Source organism: Erithacus rubecula, assembly GCF_903797595.1.
Source record: "Erithacus rubecula genome assembly, chromosome: 6".
Taxonomy (NCBI): domain Eukaryota; kingdom Metazoa; phylum Chordata; class Aves; order Passeriformes; family Muscicapidae; genus Erithacus; species Erithacus rubecula.
In genome coordinates, this window is record NC_136688.1 from 35,245,186 (window position 1) to 35,265,673 (window position 20,488).

Genomic DNA, 20,488 nt, shown 5'->3' on the forward strand with positions numbered 1-20,488 from the left:
TTCTAACAATTCTGTGGGCAGGCTCAAAAAAATCTCTGACGACACTAACTGGTGTTTCACATGAGCCAACATGGAGTTCTTCAACAGAGGTGCTCATAAAGATGTGCTGATTTTATTTCTCAGTTAAGGGTCACCTTGAAAGCTCTATCTGTAGATGAGATCATGTGATCTTCTGCTATCACTGTGACCCATGACTCACCAATGGGATGGGAACTTTCTGTTACAAATTCAACATGCATAGAGATCAGTACATTCAGGACATTTATGTGTTCTATCCAAAGCCTTTTCTAGAGGATGCCTTAGAATCTTGTGTGTAATCTGTTAGTTCTTACAAGTAAATACAAAAGCTATTTCCTTACTTCTTTATTTTAAATTTAAGTTTTAACTTAATTTAGGGGAAAAAAAATACTTGCACTTAAGAAAAGTAAATTGATTTTATCTGACAGTGCTGCATTATTAGAAAGAATATTCTGCCACTTACTATCACCAGAAGAAACCAGCACTGGTGCTCAAAGCTCCTGACTGTTATTTCCTGCTCAGCAATATATATTTTGTATGATTTTTTCCTTCTTTGTCTCAGTTTTTTTAGGAAAAAAATAATGAGGATAATGATCAATAGGACCTATGAATAGCAGCTTATTTACGTAAAAGTATTTTGAGATCCGCAGATAAAAGATGGTACATAAATGCAAAGGACTGTTGCTTATTTATTTACTAAGGAAGAAAAAAACCCCAAGTTTACGTAATAGTATATAATAATTTACTTTTAGAGACTGGAACTACAATAATAATTTAAATATTTGCTTACGTTTTTTTTTCTTGGGATTTTTATAAAGAAGTAAATAATATAAAGTTTCTTTATAGAGTTTAAAGCAGTCTGACTTTTTAGCTCCTTACAGTACTTGACTTTAAAAAAGCTAAGTAAATAGAGAATCTTGTATTGAAATCTATAAATTGCATAATTTTTGAAAAACTTGACATAATCCATCAGTGAGAATTTTCTTACTCATGCCAGAATTGTAGAAACCTTTTGACACAATCTTCCACTTTATTCAGATCGGTTCTGCATTAATCTCTAAACAGATGATTGAGCTTTTCACTATTTTCAAGTTAGAGTACTTCTTGTATAAATGGGGAGGGGTGTGGTCAGTTACAGCAAAGAAGATCAAAGGAGATGGTACCTGGATAGATACAGATATTCCTGCTTAACTTGGAAGGCACATAATGCATGTCTGGAGAGCCTCCTAGGAAATGCCTATGAGATGTACTTTGCACTAATCTTTAGCTATATTCTGACAGTTATTTCTTCATAATTCTCATCAAAAGCCCATGCTCTTTGCTGAATAGTTTAACCCTAAGTTCTGAGCTGGATAATTCTATAGCAGGCAAATTTAACTCGTTGTTGGTACTAGAAGTGTCTAAATAGTTATTTACAATTTAAAAATGCACTGATGATACTGAAAATTCTATTCACAGACCACTTCTGTGACAATCTTTTCCTCTTCTCTATAGAAGTTTCACTATATATGTTTGCACAAATATTAAAATAATTATTGGATAGATCTTTTTGTTGCTTGATTTTTGAAAATTTCCATGTTTTCATTGGTTAGTGCATTCCTGTGTGCTGAAGGTAAGTTCACAGGTAAAGACAAGGGCAAGATCCATTGAAAAGGCCCAGTGTGATGAATACCCTTACTTCTTTAGAAGCTAAGTCTTTATGAAAATCAGTCACTTCTGTACATTTTTTTTAGACTAACTTGTACGTCAAGCTGTTAAAAGTCATTTTTTGCCTACTCTATGCTTCTGCATTAAAGGCTCTGGCATGTGACCATTTAATGACTATCTATTATTGTTTTGGAAGACCTATGTTTTGCAAATAAAACTTCATTTTCTGTAACCTACTATTACTTTTCTGTTTCCTTTTAGAAACTTGGCTGCAATTCAGGTGCAGGTTCATCCTGTAAACCCTGGGATGACCTCCAATTCCATTGTATCACTGCCCTTCATTAAACTTGACTCCCAAGATAATTTTTTTTCCAAATGTGGTTTGTCCATGTTGGCTTTGTGGTCAGGCTGCATATGCTAGTCCTATGTCAGTGATCATTTTGTTTTGTAGCAAGGCCATTTGCTTTCATGTGAATTCCTCTCCCAAGCTACCTCTGATGACTTTCCCTTCCTAAATTGGATGCTCCTGTACTACTTACCACTGGTTCTGTTCTTTAAAATTCTATAGAATTCACAATCCGTCTGGTTCATCTTTTCAAAATTGTACCTGTCAGTACTCTTCTATTTTATGTATCAAATTTAATATTTATCTGTATAATGCATAAGTTTATTGAAGCTATTTTGCTTTTAAAGTGACTATTTTGTTGGATTGCAGCAAAAAGAAGTCATTGGTCCTCCTGATTCAATACATCTAAAATTAAGCAGTTTAAATAAATGGATTTTTATTTATTTAATTTTAAAAATTAATCTATGCAACACTTCAAGAAACAACTACATAGTGTTGTATATTAGAAACTGTTGACATTCTACTGAATTAAGTATAACATTTTGGGTTTTTATGCTTCTTGAGGTGGTAATGAAAAAAAAAGTTTTTAAAAAAATGTGTGCCTTGCTGTATTTCTTATACCATTTATTAAAAAGCTGCTTTCACAGTAAAATTATGTTGGTTTGAAAGAAGAAAATAGCAAGGTTAAGATGTGTGAATAATTTCTGTATATATGTATAACCAACTGCAAACATTGATGTATAATGACAGTATAAAATGCTTTCATGTTTGTGATGTCCAGTGATGTGGAAATTATAAGCCTTAAAACCATTAGATTGCATGGTAATTAGAATTGGCATAATAAACATAGTTTATTGGGGAAAAAAAGCAGAATTGGTGATCTGTTTTACCTGCGTTCCAAGCACAGAATGCTTTATCAAAATTCCAAAGAATATGGTGTTCTTTGCAAGTATTCCCTAGAGATATGCGACTCCTTAACTGGAGAAGACTTGGATTATCTAACTCAGAGGTAAAGATCTTTGTCATTAAAGGTTCTGTATGTCTTTTGGGCCAAACAAGGAGACACAAATATTTAGTACCTTATATAGTATTTTATAGCAAATTGTTTCATTGTTTATCAGCAGCAGTTTGTTGTCCAGCTGGCTGTTTTGATGACGTAGATTGTAAATTTCAAGTGCTTTTATCTTGTGCTAAAACTATATCGAATTGCCAAAAAAAAACAACCTTTAAGCTTATAATTTAACTTCAGCTTTGTAAGTTAATTCTGCAAACATGGCATTCATCTCCTAAAAACGCTATTGAGAAGGAATGACAGGAAATTTAAAAGACAAGCAATGCCCTCTGATGTCACCTTTAATCATTGTATTTCCAACTATAAAAATGCTCTTAAAAAAGCTTCAACATTCCTCCTTTAAAAAATGTGCATCAGTTTGACAAGCTTAGCTATAAGCAGAAGAAGACTACACTGACCAGAAGATATATTCATGCAACACTGAAGGAACAGGTATTTAAGAACAATCTCATATTTTCCAAATTATTAACGGCTTCCTATTACTGCAAAAGGCAAATTATTTGTCTCTCAATTTAAATTTCCACAGTGTAGCCTTAGGCAAGCTAAGAAATGTGCTGGTCACACCAACAGTAAGTAACAATGCTTATCTTTAAGTATAAATAAGAAAAAGTATTTATTATATAAAGTTTTTGAATCTGCAGAAATATCTGCACTTGCATATCTTTTATCATGTACAAGTCTAACAGGTTAACCTATAATTATCTAAAATGTATATAGCTAAAGACCACTTTGTTATATTTAAATATTTTAAGATATATATATATACACACACACATATAAAGTGATTAAAAATGTTAGTCCTAATTTTAGTAAAATTTTTGCAGTGACAATTATGTTTATTTATGAGTTAACTATGATTTTTACATGTTCTTGACAGAGGAGTTGATTTAATAATTATTCTTTTTTCCCAGTATTTTCTGGTTTATGGTAAATTTTTTTAAAATCTTACTTTGACTATAGTCACACCTTGCACTGTGACAACAGGCAAACTAATAATTCAGAGGCTTTTCAGATCTGTCATCTCACCCAACAGACTGTGCAGAGCTCCATCAATTACTGGTACCATTCTATTAGGCCCTTTGCCACAAATTCACTTTTTTCCTGGGGGAAAACAGTATTACTTGTCAAATCAATAAACCACATATTCATCATACAATATCTGGAATATTATACAGTCACAACTCAAATTTCTGTGGTTCCTGTCTGAGAGATTGGAACATTTTAATTTCACTAGTAATCCCAGATCTATATTATCTGGTCTCATGAGATAAAGTCATCATTTTTATGACTGTGATGCAAGACTCATCATTATCAGCTACTCCTTTTTTGGCTTGAAGATTTGCCCTTTAAAATTCTTTTCTTCTCAGAATTGACTTTGTTGTCAATAAAAATTTATTTCTAAGTGAAACACTGGTATATATATATATATATATATTCCACAGGACTGTTTCCTCTCTTAATGTAAGTCATGCTTATGGCCATATTGTGCTGGAACTTTTTGCAATTTCCTAAAGGAAATATTGGTATGGTGTAAAACTAATGTTGTTATACCAGAGTACCACTAAGATCAGCCCATGCAGAGAGTGTTGTATAGAACTCATTCCTGCTGGTGAAATTCTTTTGTGGCATAGAAGAATGCTGCAAGCTTTCAGCAGAATTTATTCCCTACTAAAGTTCCATAGGCTGCTTTTTATTCCACACACTCCCTGGCTCATGCTTGAACAACATCTGCAATGTGTGAGGAGGCCATTTGACAGCAATGGCCCTGACACATGGATCTCCTTTTCCTGCCTGCTTCACATTCCTCCCACAGAGAGCCAGAGCTCTCCAGCTCTGAGCAAAGGAAGCGCAAACTAACACTAGGGCTAAAATACATGCCTGGGACTACAATGTAAAATGTGTTTTCAGTCACATTAGTTTTAAATATGGGTAGCCTTCTAAGTCGTGCCACCAGTCTTTCTCACTTAATGGTTTGGTTTTTGTTTTTTTCCCAAGGTAAGTATAAGATTTTTAGTGGAACACTGCATCTTGTACCACTGTACTGGTGAGAAAGTCAGGTGGTGTCTCCGTGTTATTACAGTTCTTGGTGCTGTTCATTGTGCACATGTGTACACATCAGCATGTAAACACATGAAAATATTCTCAAATTCTTCCTGTTTGGTTTGCAAGAAACTCAAATAAAGAGTTGCTGTCATTCAGACAACATCTCGACCTTCCTCCTTGGTAACAGGAAGCACAGAGGACATAGCCTTCCACACCACATGTTTTAGCATTTCATTCCAATTCCCCTGTGCTGATGAAAACAACATATTTTGAATACTTTGTATCTGCTAAGAGGGCTGGTTTTATTTTTTGGTCTTTTTTATTTAGCCAGAACAACGTTGTAAATTTTTCTGTGCTGTTGTGCACAGAAAAGGGGTTATTAATATTTAGGCCAGACCGTACTTGGCTCAAGAGGATTAACAGGGATGTCAAGTTCTTAGCCAAGTCAATCTCCTCCACTGACAAGTTATAACAAACTTATTCCTAATAATAGCATCACTTTGAGAGGGGTTTTGGCCAGCTAATGACATCTGATCTATTGCCTTCAGTGCTGTGTGTCTGATTTTTCAGAGTTGCCCTGTCTTTTACGCTGTTTCTACCAACCCGAAAAGCGTAAATTTTTCATATGACCACTGTTTGCTCAATAAATACATGTTCATGTCTGATATTAGAAATGTTGTTAAGGACTATGCCATAAGTGAATTTGGCATCACTTCAGTCTATATACTGGAGGAGTTTTAAGTGCTTCAGTGCTTTAAAAATGGAATTTCCTTTGCACTAGCAAGTAGTATTACTTTATTTCTGGTGAGTGGAGAAATAAGCTAAGTTAAAACTGAAGTTAGAATTGCATAAATCAGTAATTTTAGATTACAAATATTACTGTGATATCATAGTTATGTCAAATTAATTATTAAAATTTACAAGAATTACAGAATTGTACAATTATTAAAATTAAATATGGTACGAAAAGAGCAGTTAGATAAGTAAATATTTTCACCTCTGCCTTATATTCAGAATATGTCTCTGTGACATTCTGGAAGTGGAAGGGAAAATAATTTTTAAAATACATGAAATATTTTAAACTTTTTTCTTTCTTGTAATTAGAGTAAGGAGGTTTTGAATGCAGCAAGGATCTAGTTGTAGCATTTTCCAAACATTATGAGAGTGACAAGGAAAGGAAAACATATTTGTCAAGATTTCAAGAAACAGTGGAAAAAGATAAACTATTTTTGATGCACTACATTTACAGAATGAAAAAAATAAATCAGACTTTGGAAGAATTGTTAGTGAACATTAACCATATATTCCAAATATTTTCATTTTTTCCATGGGAAGATAAGTAGTACTGAAAATAACATACCCTTAGGCAAGGTGGTATGTTAGTTTCTTATACAGGCTATGGTACATATATACCTGAATTTATGCTCTGTAGCTCTTAAATAAAAAATCTGAATGTAGAATTCACTTTGGAGGCCATGGTTTTTGTTGTTTCTTCATAAGGAAGGGGACCAAATTTGGGCTGACAATCATTTGCCTCTGACAAGCTTGAAAAAGAAATTTTAGCAAACAATACACAATGTTGGGAAAAAATTGTAAAAGAAAAAGAAAACAAAAAGCAATCAGTCTGTAAATCCTAGTAGTCCCTGCCAGTAGTTTAATCTAGAATATTCCAGGTTGAGTAACATTATTATACTTCTATTAACCGATCATTATTTGTCCTGACACACTGGTGTTGGACAAATCTCTACAGATTTTGCTTTACTTACCTCAAAGTAGGGCTTTTCAAAGTGCTGAAAAGGTTATGGAAATGTCTTTTCAATGGTTGAAATGGTTGCATGAATCAGAAAAAAACCTCGTTGTCACAGTTCTGCTGTGTTGCTCTCTGTGCCAGCTGAGCTGCTCAGTTCTGCTTTTGGCCATATTTTGTAGAGGCAAAGCCTTTAAAAAGCTTTACATGCACATAAAGGTCAGTTTTCCACAATTTAATTATGAATACTATATGACTACTAAAGAAAGCTTCCTCTGTAAGGAGTTTGCTTTAAATGACAACAAAAATGATTTTCATACTTGCTGCTGCTCATTGTATCTATTCCTGCATCTTATCCCCAGGTCATCCTAGCTGAACTTTTCTCCTCTCCTACCTTCTTTTTGCACAACTCGGGAACTAAACGAAGGGTTTGCGACTAATATTTGTAATAGACAATTTAAAGGTAATGCTTTGAAAGATGGGCAATTGTCACCAGAGACACAGTGGCTTGGAGTGAAGAGAAAGTGGCTGACAGGAGGAATTCCAAGTGCTGCTTTAGAAATGCAATTTTCTTTGCAATAGCAACTATTATTATTTTATTTTTGGAGAGCGGGGGAATAAGCTAAGTTAAAAGTGAAGTTAGAATTGTATAACTCATTAATTTTAGAGTACAAATATTACTGGAGATACATGATGCTGAAGCTGTGCCAACTAGGCTGGAGGGAGGATTCAGATCAGCAAATGTCATGCTGTTTGATAAAAGAAAAAGAAGAGAGAAGCAGAGGAGGTGGAGATTCAAGGATGGTTGATGGGAGCTAGCTTTGGTTAAAGTATTTGTAGAATAATAGGAGCATACACTGTTTTGAAAGAGATTTATCTATGTTGCTAGACTTACTATTGGAAAGTGTAAAGTGATATATTCATGAATACTCATTTTTCTGAATCTGCTGTTCAGTTACGCCAAGCATATCAATCAGGTGTACCATTGTCAGTTAATTGACATTTGATTGCATTAAACACAGGGTGTTAAAGGGGGAGTTTCTTCTCAGAGGAGGAGGGGTATCTGTGTGATTTCTTTGGAGGGGAAGGGATGTGTTCTTAGTAATTATTGTCAGCTGTGAGAAAAGTCAAATTGTAACTTCTTAGTACGCGTTTCTGTGCCACCTGCCACTCTCTATGGCTACAGTAAGATGGGAAAACAAAGGCAGCAAGTGTATCAGCAGCTTAGTCTTCAGCCATACCATAAACATCTGGAAATGTATATGTTGGTGTGTAGAAGTAAAATATGTGGGAAAGGAAAGGGAAAGGGAAAGGGAAAGGGAAAGGGAAAGGGAAGGGAAGGGAAGGGAAGGGAAGGGAAGGGAAGGGAAGGGAAGGGAAGGGAAGGGAAGGGAAGGGAAGGGAAGGGAAGGGAAGGGAAGGGAAGGGAAGGGAAGGGAAGGGAAGGGAAGGGAAGGGAAAGGGAAGGGAAGGGAAGGGAAGGGAAGGGAAGGGAAGGGAAGGGAGGGGAAGGGAAGGAAGGGAAGGGAAGGGAAGGGAAGGAAAGGGAAGGGAAGGGAAGGGAAGGGAAGGGAGGAAAGGGAAAGGAAAGGAAAGGAAAGGAAAGGAAAGGAAAGGAAAGGAAAGGAAAGGAAAGGAAAGGAAAGGAAAGGAAAGGAAAGGAAAGGAAAGGAAAGGAAAGGAAAGTTGAATTATACCTATAGTATATATCTATAACTATTGATAGCATTTTGTAACATAATAGACTTGGTAGCATTCAAAATAATGAATGATTGGGTTAACACAAATCTGTCTTTCCTCTTCTCCTAGCCACATAATAATGTCAGTTGTGGAAATGCACTGCTAGTGAATTCAGACATGATGGAAGGAGATATTATACTCCTTCACATGATATAGAATTAATCTATGGAATTATTGAGTCAAATATCTTAGTGGGATTGTAAAGGAGTGTAAATATAGAATAGGCAGCTCTGTCAAGAGAGGAGGTTAGTCGAAATGAATGACAGTGGGAAGCAAACTTGATTCTCCATGATGAAATCTGTCTGCTGAAAGGATAGGGGAAAATTCCCAAAGTCAATGCAAAAATGGCTAAAGCAAGATGGAAAAATTCTGTCTTTCTCTGAAGCAAGCAAAAATGAGCCAAAAACAGACTTAAGGCACATACAAAAGGCATAGAAAATGTCTGGATATCTTCTCCTTACTCATCAGTCCACTGTTGAAAATGAAGAAGTGGTATCAGAACCAAATTATTTTAATTACTTGACAAGTCATTGTGTTGTAGCATAAAAATTTATCATAAATATGATTTTGTGGATTATTATATACAGTTTTTCATATGTTGCATTTAACATATGCATGTTTAGTTAGACAGAGTTGAGTGCGATAAATTATATTTCAATAAAGAAAATACTCATATTTCACACCAATTGGGTAACAATATTTCAGAATACCCCTTCTTTAATCACATACCTTGATGGAGGAATGCTCATGAGCATGTCAGTACAAGTCAGTTCTTTCCACAGGGACTGACATCTTAAACTCTACACAATGAATCATCTTGTCAAATAGTGCAAAATGGAAAACTGTTTTCAAACTCATCTGATATAATGCCATTTACAAAAACATATTTGAGGTGATAAACTGATAATAATAATTATATTTGTCTTATACTTTCTTGGTACTTTGAAAATTTTATGCAATAGCATACGCTTTTTTTTCATTCAAGATTATTCTGTACCAGGAGTCTTTAAAACAAGCCCAGAGAGAAACCATGTTTTGCATGCAAATGGAATTCTTAATTTAAAATTTTTCTTAGAAAAAACCTATATAGTTTCAACTGCAAGCCAACTTATATCATCACACAAAGATTCAAGTGATTCTTTTAGAATATTATATACATTAAATTCTTTTAAAATGTTTTTTCAGTGGTGATGGACAATATTTATCTTTACTGATCCTTACTGTGACTAGTGAAATGTATCTGAAAGTATGTCTTCAGCTTCTTAAAATTAAAATGATGATATGATGAAAGTTCATGTGAATTTTAGAAATCTATGTTCTAATACTTATTTTTTATTGTATACTCATTACGTTTATGCAAAGACAAAAAATTTAAGGAACATACTTCCTGTCACTCCTGCCACTGCCAGAACAATGTTCTTGGTTTGCCCTGTCTCACCTCTGCAACTGGCACCTGTGAACAGAGGCTGAGATTTCATCAAAACAGATCTGCAGCTGAACCCTGGCTTCTGTGAACAGGAGCTGAGATTTCATCCACGTCTTCTAAAAAGAAGTTTGACATGACATTTTTAGAGGTATTATAACTGCAGTTATTTAGTATCTGCAACAAACACATAGAGATCTGGTGCTGTGGAAAAATGGGCCTCTGGGGAAAATCTTGACTTTGAGCACTGAATATGTGTGTTGAGCTAGAAAACAAAGGCTTAAAAATGTGAGAGAAACTTCCCAGACACCCTGGTGAATGGCAGCTGACAGTCTTTAATAGGAAAGAATGAAATCACAGATCAGTTCTTGGAAAGTGGAATTTGATAAGTGATGTATATGAGCCAGCACATGGAGAGTGATTTGGTGTGGCTTCTGCACCACAAAGGAAGACTTTGCTCAAGGTAGGTGTGGGCTACTGAAAGAACAGTTGCAATGTCTGCAGTCATATACTTGAATCTAAAAACTGCTCAGTAAATATATAATCTTTACAATATTATTTGATGAAATGTCAGTTTGGATAAAAATGTCCTTATCTTATGCTTCATTACCTAAACATTCAAATGAACATCTCATTTGAGTAATTTTCCTCAGTCCTTCTTTTGTGACTATATTGTTATTTTTCCCTTGCACAAGAGTATTTTGGGAGTTTTTGGGAGAATATCTGTTTGTTATTAAAAGGTCAAAACAAACAACCTCCCAAAAGTTCCTCTGTGCTCCTTCTTTCAAATAAACACATTATGTTTCTCATCACCCGAATTTTAAAAAGAAGCAAACCTATATAGTATAAAGTTCCTCCATTTATGCCCATCCACTTTTAAAGATAGGTCTGAAATCTGTAAGTGTAATTTCATTGTGACAACCTTAGTGAACAGAAGCCAAGCTGTTCCTACACAAGGATCCATAAATAGTGGTTCTGAAAAGAGAGCTATTGCTGCTTTCATTTACTAGTAATGCTTACACCATAAAGCAGGCTGCAGACTCTTATGGTTTGTTTTGCATCTCAGGAAATTCTGTTCTCAACACAGAGAACGTGGTTAGAATGAAAGAGGGGGAAAATCATTGAGTATTTCTTCCTTTGCAGTGTTGGAAAGTGGAAGCTGGATAGTGAGGTCTTATATACACTGGGGCAAAGCAGTGTATAAATAAATAAGGGATGATGCAACATACAATATGAGGAACTGGATGAGACTGATACATTTGCTTAAAAAGGCAGTATTGTTATGCTGCAAAACAATGTCATAGTGGCCCCATAAATATCCAGTCTTTATGCAAGATATTTTTTCATTACATAGGTGGAAGCCAGAAACAATTAATATGAACTTATAAAAGTGCTAATGAAGTGAGATGAATCTGCCTAAAAAAAAATCAGATGGTCAGCACCTGTTTGAAGTGTGGCAAATGGCTGAAAGAAATATTGCAGTACCTTTGCTTAGTACAAATCTATGAGCACCTTTGCATACTGTCTGCTTTTAAAAGACATAATGATTTCCTCATGCTATAGCATGTTCATCCAAAATATACTTCATCGTCTGTCAATACTTTTGGTTAAGAAGCATTCTAGCCTTTTAAATATGGTAAGTTTGCTATGGTTTTGCATATTACTTACTAGTTTTCATTATCTCATTCTAGACATAGAAATCTGTTTCGAGGTTCAGTTAGAAATAGAAGGTTTAAAACAATTTATTTAATAATTAAATCTTTACTTTCTACTGTTGTAAATATTTTGCAAAAGGAAATATAAATGCCTGTGTTCTAAAGAAATTTATCAATTAAATAATACATTAACTAGCTATATATTTTAATTTGCATTGCAATTCATGATCATTGCTGTCAACATTAGATTTTGCAGAATTTAGATCCTTTTCACAATTCACAGTTCACTGTGCTAAATGCACATGACAAATTGCCCTTTAGTACTGGCTAATGACAGAGACCAAGTTTATTTGTAGTATACCATATGTATTAGAATATAAACATGTAAAAGAAACAATTACAGGAAAACATCTTTGAATAGATCTTTCAAATAATTATCCTAGATTAGATGATAGACTAGTGCCTGGATTTCAATTTCTGGCCACTTGTGCGAGACTAAGCTTTTAATATTTTTTTAAACAAAAATGAAATAGTTATTGCACTGTTAGCTTCTTTTACAACCTAAGAGTTAAGAGTATTTATATAAGACATTTCTGAAAGGCTTAGTTTTTATTAGTGGAAAACCAGAAGTTGTAATGTTTTTATATATTTAATACTCTGTGTATTTCTAGTGCTTGTATATGAACTCTGGGCAGCTGAATAATTTAGTTATTCCAAAAAGTGCACTTACTTTTTCTGTCCCAATCATTACTTGCCTTTTTGCTCTCACCATGGCTAGACAAGCCCATACTTTTGCAGAGAACAAAACACTCTTATTCCCCTCCCTGTTGAAAGGCACAGAAAGCTGACCATAAATACATGGAAGAAAGTGTAAAGAAAAGTTGTCTCAGAAAGGGGACTAGTGTGGGGCTCCACAGCAATAGTAGAAGAGAGACAGTCTTTGCTTACAATGCAGCAACCTTGAATTTCCTTAAAATCAGTCCAATAAGGCCAATATCCAGGTTCTAAGGCTGCCCAGAGGAAAAGGTTTGCCAGACTATAATCTTTGTGGAAAAGTTCTTTCTTGACCTTTTTTGCCACTGTATGTCTACGACAGCACAGGGAGGTCAAAAGTGCACTAGTTGTTAAAACCAAAGATGAAGCTTAACCAGACACTGAGAGCAATGATTGTCAAACGGCTCCATTTGCAAGACAAGAAGTGTATCCTTAGCAGAGCAAGTGGGATGAAAGAGATCATTTTCTAGGGGTCACATTTGTTCTTCTTTTTTGACCTCTCTCAAGTTTGCAAAAGAAGCAGTGAGAGTTTTCTATAGCAAAGAAGTGCAACAAAGGGGACTTTGCTTTCCTCATCTCTTCTCTGCTAGTCTTCCAGCCTCAGTTGTGCTTCTTTCTCTTTCATAAGAGCTAGTGAAAGCATAATCATTGAATACAGAAATTAAAAGGAATATGTTCTATGCCTATAATTTTACATTTTGAAGCCCTTCTTAGAGCCTGGATCTGAATTTGAAGGTTTTGTTTTGGAGGGTTTGGAGTCTTTGTTTGATTCTTTTACTACCTCCCCAGTTTCTGTCTTTAATACCAGTATGGCTGTCGCACCCAGGAGCCTTACCCATGGGTGTGTGAGATTCCAGAATGGAGCAAGCTGCTTCTGCTTTTAATTTTGAGCTGCCTCTGGGGTTTTTTTTTTACTATTGCATGAAATGAGCTGACCCAATTTAATTTCTGGTTCCCATAAACAACTTCATTCTGGGTGCTGTAACATTGCAGGCAACTGGCAGGTTGCAAAGCCATGTATATTCCTGCCTTGCTTGGCAGGGCCACTCTACAGGGTACAAATACAAAATATTCCATGAGGAGAGACCCTTAATAGGTATTCAGAGTTCAGAAGACACTGCTATGGTAGTAAAGCGATTTGTAGAAGTATTTTAGATGAGTTTAAACTACTTTGGTTCCCCTTAGAACCAGGCAAAACATATGAGAAAGCTATTCTAGTTCTAGAATGTTAAGTTCTTGAAATAATAAAGTTTTGACTTAACACTGAAGTCTTCAGGTTATCATATACAGATAAGATGAATTATTTGTCAATCAAAATTATATGCCTTTTTGTAATAATTAGTATGAAACTCATTGCTTCTCAGGTCTTTGATAAAATATCAAGAAAGTGCATAAATGAATCAGTTACTATAAGGCACAGAGTGAAGTAGTTACTGATTTTTGTACTTCTCCACTATGACCTAAAATTCAAGTTTGACCTCATTTTTAAAGATCAAGGAGAGGGGAAAGAGAAGTTCTAAGTAGAGGTGACTAAGAAATGTATTTCAAAGCAATTGACTGGAAATACAGGATAAAACTCCCAAAGCTACCACAAAAAATAGCTATTAATTACATTTTCAAATATTCCCACCTTGACAAAGCAGTTAACAATCGAGATGTCACTTGATAAACTTCCCCATGGCTGTGGTCAAGCACTTCACAGCTATGCAAAAATTTATTTTTTTAAATGCAAGAAAAGAGAACAAATTCTGACAGTAATGGGCTACATTGTTTAGATTCAAATGAGATTTCATGTACCCTTGGAAAGCTCTCTATCATAGGAATGGATGCTGTGATTATTTTTCTAATGAGTATAACTTATGTTTTGCTGTCAGTCATCAATGTTTGTTTAACACGTGGAAAAGTTCTGTTTAAACATTCCCTCAAGCTACTTGGCTAAACTTGCTATCCATTGGGTGCCTCAGAGGATAAATTATTGAAATCTGAGCAGACTAATACCTTGTGCTTATTCCCATGGCTAGCACAGAATTTTACAGTTAGAACAAGCTTTAAGCCAAAATTTTATTCAATGGAAAACTTTGCTTGCCTTATAAAGTAAACAGGTTCAAGTTGCCTCTCAAGTTAAGAATCCCTAAGATGTGGGAAGGATAACTGGTTGTCCCTGTGAGCCCAGTGAGCAGCTCTTCAAGGGTGCTTTACATAACTCAAATTCAAGCAGACAACTTTCAGTTTACAAGGATAACCTAGGAATTGAGAAGATCTTTACAGGTATTGCATCTTGTTCTTGAATTTCTTCACATGAGATTATGTTCTTCTGAAAAGAATAAAAAACTGTCATTGCTTTATTCCAATATCTGGTCTGATTCAAAACATAGTTTTCCTGATAGTTAGAAACTTTCCTCTGATTTATTTTCTGTGAACAAGAATCTCTATCAACAAGATACTAATGACGGTTATGATGTATAAAATATTTTATCGCCAAGACACAACATTTTTCTATCTTGTTTACCAGAAGATATTAAATGGGTGTTAAAGGTCATCAGTCCTGTAATTGCCACATTTCCCTGATTCTGTTAATCCTCGCCTTGTCTAAAAATTGTGCCCTACTTCTTCCTATCAACAGCAATTATTTGTCTCACTGTTTACAATTCCTGCTAAAAACTCTGATGATATAGCGTTTGTTAACAAGACTGACAAAAGAGCCTTTTTCCCCCTTTCCTCAGATAGGTGTCTTCTAAGGGTTTTTAGAATGTCACAATACATCTCTAATGTCATAAAACACCTTTAAAAATACCCTCTTGTTTCACTTCATGGGAACAGGGGGAAAATAATAACAGAAACCATTCCATTCTTACAAAAAATATATCTGAGTAGAGAAGTGGCCCTGCATGCTGCTGTAGACACTGTTGACTTCCTCCACGTTCTCTACAGCTCTAAAAGGAAGAACACATGATCTACTGCAAAATAACTGAATTTAGGTCTCAAAACTGAAGATCTCAGTCCATATTTGAGTCTTGAAACCTGAGAGTTGTTTTTCAGAAATTCTGATCTCCCCGATTTAAATGACAGATTTCAAATTAGGTCATGTTGATTGAATTTAGGCTCCCAAACTTGAAACACCTAATTTAGGTGCCCCAAAGTCATTAAATCTGATGATCTGAATGCTTTGCAAAACTGTCAGAAAACTTTTAATTATCAAGGCCTATATTAAATATAACTTTCACAGATAATATGGCCTGTGGCTCTATCTCCTCAGTTCTCTTTCACTCTCTCTTTCTATGCTTTTGAAATTAAAGATCATCCTTTGTTATAGCAATGGAGTTTTAAGCCAAATTCAACACATTGCTCAATACTGCTGTAATACAAACTGACTGTTGTGATATGGACCATGTTTCCAGCAATGAGTACAAAATGCTATATTTAGTCCATTTTTTTTCCTTCTCTTAAATCTTCTGCAAAGCACATTTTAAAGAGCAGAAATTACCTAGCTCATTGTGCTCAGCATGTTTTACCAACTCAGCAGAGATGTGGAGAACACATACAAAACCCATGCTTCTGCCTTGACACAAATCAGGAATAAACAAGACTATCACAGAGTCTGACCTCTCAAATGGCATTATGGGTGTATATTGTGGAACAAGAAAGGATATGTTGTAGTTTAATTACTTCAGAAATATCTGAGTGACAAATAGCAATGATTAATTTAACAGCAAAAAAAGTTATGCAAAATGTATCAAACCTAATGAAGATCCTATTGCAATTATTTCCTTGCTTGCTAAATCTTTCAAGATCCAGATGCTCTTCCAATAATTAATTGCATAACTTACCACGCTTCTCTGATTTAACTTTTAATTATTTGCTTTGGAGAAAGGAAGTACTCAACTTGGCTTGGGTTTTTAGTGCAACAGTATTTTTTTTTTAAATAGAGAGGTTACATCTTACATTATCTTTCTAATTATACGTTACTCTCTAAGAAGTAATTCATTTCAGAAAATTCAATATAATTGGTTACTCTGCACCCAGAAGGGTTACTGTTGTTGGAATAAATGTCTTGCAGTGGGATGAAAGTAAATATGTTGGCCAAGAAATATAGACTTCATGCAAAGAACCAATGATATGTTGGTATTTATTATAACATACTCCAACAAAAGTAAAAGCATAATATGTTACCAGGAGTGCAACTATAAGGCCAGCTTGTTCTGAGATATAATAATGGTATACGATACCATAAATAATATCCTAACTGAATATAAACAAAATCGTTGATAATAAACATTTACATATGGTCTATATTTACAGGAAGGACTCAGAAAACAAAAAGAATGTGCATTGTCCTCACAGGGACCAGTGCCATTCAAATTTCTGATACATGACTTGGTACTGGGTGATGTTGATGCTGAAGTTAGAATATGCTTGGAGTTCAAGGTGGTTTTGTTTCAAATTACCTGTGGGCTGAAAGTTCAGCTTTAAAATCCAGGGGGAAATACCTGCTTTCATTGAACTCTTAGTGAAAAAGACTGAGGATTTAAATGCAGGTCTTTTTTTAAACTGGGTCTACATCCTGTCCAATAAGTGTCTTAACTGGTGCAGGGCTATGTTTGCAGTCTTTGTCCTTGTGAATATTTAATAATTCAACAGACAGGACTACCAAAGATTTCTTTTCCAAAATCCTTGCAGTCTTGTGGTTGCAACACTAGCTAAAACCATTGAAAATGAAGATTCAAGTGTCCTGAGACAGAGTAATTTAAAATTTCTCACATATATGAGGACTGCTCTAATCACAAAGATACTGTAGATAGGACAGTATTTTCTTTTGAAAGAAGACCAGTCATCCCGATGGCTCTCAAGTCTTAAGGGGGAAAAAATGTTTTCCTAATATATCATAAAGTTTTTTCAGGTTAGAAGGATGGTGTATAAAACTCTCCCTGGTTTTGGAAAGCCTTTATTCAAAAGGTATTTTTTCAATTATGTAGCCAAGCTATTAGCTGAAAATATTGCCACATTTTCTTCAAAATTACATGTACTTCATGATTTTTCCTTCTATTTCTTTACCAAAGTTGCATATTTTATCCAGATGAGATCAATTATTTTTGATGGACAGGTGAAACAAGTTTTTTTTTCTAGTAATGTGGTAGGAAGTTTCATTTTGGTTTGTCTGTTTTTGTATGTTGCTTGTTTATTTTAATTAATCTCTGTTCTGAAAATGCCAAGAGAATAGAATCTATTCAAGAACATTCAAGAAGATTTTGTAAAAGATTTTAAAATTTCTTTGAAGTTCTTATTCAGAACACAAGTTTGTGTGCAATGGTACACTGTCCCAGTGTCCAAAACAACCGTGGCAAATGGAACACTCTTGCAGCTTAATGAAACAAGCAGAGTTTATAATCTTATTAAGCTGATGGCCTGCCTATATATAAAAGCTTCTCATAGAATTTATACATAAATTCTGTATTCCCAGTACCAGTAGAAAATTTGCTTTGCTGCAGTTAGGCCTCTTTAACAGAAAAGGAAATAAAGCACAAAATTTGGCGCTGGGGAATGAATTCATGAGCAGTTGTACTGAATCTGTATGAGGTGAGCAACCGACAGAACAGCTATAAACAGCACTCAGTAATAAGAAGAGAGTTTTACGTTAATGTTTCTTGGCCTGCTTTTGAGGAAGGCTCTGTCAACAATCTTAATGGCAGATTTAGTGTCTGCCCCTGTAAATCACTCTGGCTGTAAATAAGAACCTGTCTATGTGGATGTCTTCACTGAATTTGGGACCACTAAGTGTTGTATTTTAGCTGGAAAGATTAGAAGTCACTTCAAACTGTAAATCTGAATAAATTTGGATACCAATCAGGCAGTTCTAACACCAGCAAACTCTTGCTGACTTGAAGGGAGTTTTGTATATGTAGAGAACAGGATTAGCCCCTCACATAGTTATTTTGTCAGAGAAAATATTAGTGAATGATACATGAAGCATTTTTTTCTGGATTTGGCATTATTTGTTCAAAATATTTTTCTCCTTTTTATGCATATAAACTCTTTGTGTTATTCTATTTGTCTGAAGTCCACTGATTTACAGATATTTTTTCTTCTTCTAAATCTATGTCATAGAGCACAGAAATGGCTTCTGATCTCTCTTGATATTATTTCCCAGATATTTTTATCATGCTATTAATTTATCATTAATGAGAATAACCCACAACATAACAGCTGTGACACAGCTGCTTCTGAGAACTGCGTGCTGATGATTTTTGAATTCATTTAGTGGGAATCTACACAGAATGTGGAGATCCATTGTATCTATAAATGACAGATGAAGCTCCACTTCCTGGCTGATGCCTTATCAAAGCCAATGAAACAAATGAAAAGAACTGGTATCTTCCTTGCCAGTCTAGACCAACAAAGTCCTTTCCTAGGCAGAAATTTAAAGCTATGATAGAAAATATCTGAAAATGCAGGTTAACAGCTACTATATTAGAGAGACCCATGTAGGTAGAGGCTTAGCAAACTGAACTAATAGCATAGGAAATAAGAGGTTTGAACTCCAGCAATAATTTTATTTCGTAAATACACAAGTATCATGTATTTTATTCGAGGGTAGGAAGAACAGAGTAACCACTGCAGAGGTCTTCAATCTGAATGACAGTTTTGCTCTGAAAACAGTCAAGCCAGACAGTGAATTGGGCAAGCAGTAAAGGGCGAAATTGGACAATTATTGCTAATTCTGCTATGTAGCTCAATAGAAGATTTCAGCCTCTAAATTACCTTTCAAAGTACTACTTTACCATGAAAACAGAGGATTTGATTCACAGCATGCTTTGAGAAGATTAGGTAATGTGAAGTTGTAGAAGTTATTAAAAGGTTTTTAATGTTTTAAGTGTGCACTGACTCCCTTGCATCATGGCATATGTTTATAGACATGTTTAAAGCATGAACTATCAAAGGAAAAAGTAACAGAAAACAGTGCACCAAACACCAATCGTTATCTTACTATATCAAATATATAGTAAGAGAGAAAAATTAAACTAAAATAATTCAAAATATTGCTTTATGTGTACATGATGAAGAATAACTTCCCTTAATTTCCTCCTCCATTATGAGGTTTCTTACATCTGCCAAAAGTGCCTACAACAAATGTCCATTTCCTTTCAAAACTTCCTGAAAATTTTTGTTGGGGCACCTCTGGTTTCAATGGAGTAAAGTTATTACTTTGCACTCTGAGGGGAGGCCCAAAAAAATACCTGAACTTTGCATCATCTTCCTGCAACACATGCAATCAATGCCTATCATTTCCCCATAAGGTTTATTCAATTTCATCATATTGTCTGCTCAGTCTGTAATACCATTAATTTTACAGAGCATTTTTTTCTTTCATGTGGAAAAATAATTATATCATGCAAATATTGTTCGTTGGGTGCTAGGCACTTTGTATTTCTGTTGGAATTTCAAGAGAAGGAGTGTAAACATGAGCAACAATTATTGAAATTATTTCTTTGCGCTAACATTAACTTAAATTCAGTTTCAAATGCTTTGAACAAGAAGTCAGACTAACTTGAGTGGGATGCCTATTTTTGCATATCCTAGAAAATGCTATTTGCTCAAGAGTTTTGTGAGGAAAGCAAACTGTAGCTGGACACTGAGTCTGGTTTCAAATATTTATTGATTCCCTTTTGGTTGTGGTAAGAGTATTGCACTCTTGATGGCAGTGGATTAACAGCACATGCACAGCATATTCTTTCCTGCAATTAATTCTTATAGATGGGTACTATGGCAGTTATGTCCCCAGAAATTACTGGACCAGTGCTCTATGTAGACTATATGTGTAACATACAGCTTTATGTTAGGCTTTCTGCAACTTCCCATCTTTCTGAAATCTGAGCCAACATGTCTTGTCTACAGGGTAGCAGAGCAATTCTGGAAAAATCCTGTAAAGGAAGTTCTTTAACTGTTCTCTCAGATCTCAGAGAGAAATCTTGTGTCATCCATGTCTCACATAAATGAGAACATGACAAAAGAAAGAGACGAGGAAAAA

The 20,488-nt window shown here is 34.9% G+C and overlaps 1 protein-coding gene across 2 annotated transcripts in view; it reads left to right on the forward strand.

Moving 5' to 3' along the window:
• Positions 1 to 3,671, forward strand: part of AKAP6 (A-kinase anchoring protein 6) — a 262,001-nt gene extending 258,330 nt beyond the window's left edge. The window contains exon 16 of one of the 2 annotated variants that reach the window (XM_079310201.1): positions 1,927 to 3,424. The gene's annotated coding sequence lies outside the window, so the exon portion shown is untranslated. Of the gene's footprint in view, positions 1 to 1,926 lie in introns of both variants that reach the window. The other variant, XM_079310202.1, reaches the window with a different exon arrangement.
• The last annotated feature ends 16,817 nt before the right edge of the window (positions 3,672 to 20,488 follow it).